This window comes from Curcuma longa, chromosome 19 (assembly GCF_044706935.1).
Source record: "Curcuma longa cultivar G26 ecotype Majalengka, Jawa Barat chromosome 19, ITB_CL_G26_1.1, whole genome shotgun sequence".
NCBI lineage: Eukaryota > Viridiplantae > Streptophyta > Magnoliopsida > Zingiberales > Zingiberaceae > Curcuma > Curcuma longa.
In genome coordinates, this window is record NC_133879.1 from 6,984,636 (window position 1) to 6,985,837 (window position 1,202).

A 1,202-nucleotide genomic window follows, 5' to 3' on the forward strand; every position below is an offset into this window, starting at 1 on the left:
AGTTGGTGTATAGGTTGTATGTGGAATTTGTTGTATGTATTAGAATGTATGATGGTTGTGTTGTTGTAATACTTGAATAAGAACAAGTTTATTAGGTTTGCTCATTTGTAAGAATTGTAGAATTCATGTTGTATAGTTTATGCAGGATTTATTGTTGTATGAAATGTATGTTGTATATTAGAATTGTTGTATAATGCATGAGGTAAGAGTTTGTATTGTATGTTGTGTGTATATGTTGAATGTTTTTAGGAAGGTATGTTGTGTTATTGAATTTGTGATCATGAATGCACATATTGTATATTGAACCATGGAATGTTTAGTTGATGTGAATAAGTTGTTGTGTATTTATGTATAGATGTGGAGTAATGTGCAAATGGGTGAAACTTGTGAATATCACTGTAAATAGTTTTGTATGTTAATGAACCAAATTGTAGGATTTAAATTGTCAATAAATGGATCTTGTAAATAGTTAGGAATGAATAAAGTCAATAACGAAAATCCCTGCACCAAATGTCTAGGATAACTTCCATCGTTGAGTCCAAGAGAGACGACCCGGACCTCTCTATACCACTTAAGGCGATAGTTAGGGGTTTGGTTAAATAATAAATAATTAATTTTGATGGTTGTGAGTGATAATAAATAAGGGAATAAAAGTATATAAATAAAAACATCCCACAAAACACATACATCAAAATTTTAGCGCCGTTGTCGGAGACTCACATGATGTTTGTATATTTTAGACTGTTCATTGGTGTTGTTGTTTATTTATTCTTTTGGTATTCATTTCATTCATTTATTCATTTACTTATTCATTCATTCTTTATTGTAATTATTGTGATTCTAATTATTTGGTGGATGTTGTTGATATTCAGTGACACTATGACTTATCTGTGCTTTTCTATATTGGGGAAGTACATGAAAGTGTAGGGAGTTGCACTGTAGGCAACGTCCCTAGGATCACTTTCCTCATTTATTGAAGAACTGATTAGATTTTGCAGAGTTGAGTATCCAGGGCGATCAAGGATCAAGGGTCTCACTTTTGCAACAATCCATCTTCCCGGTGAAAGGGGAGTATTCTATCTCAACTTGTTTTGTATAAATTTTAATTCTTGCTTCATTTTGGTAGGATGTGTATGTTAGGATGTGTACTGAAAAGACTTGCTCTTTTGTATATAAACATTTATGAAATAAAGTATCATGTT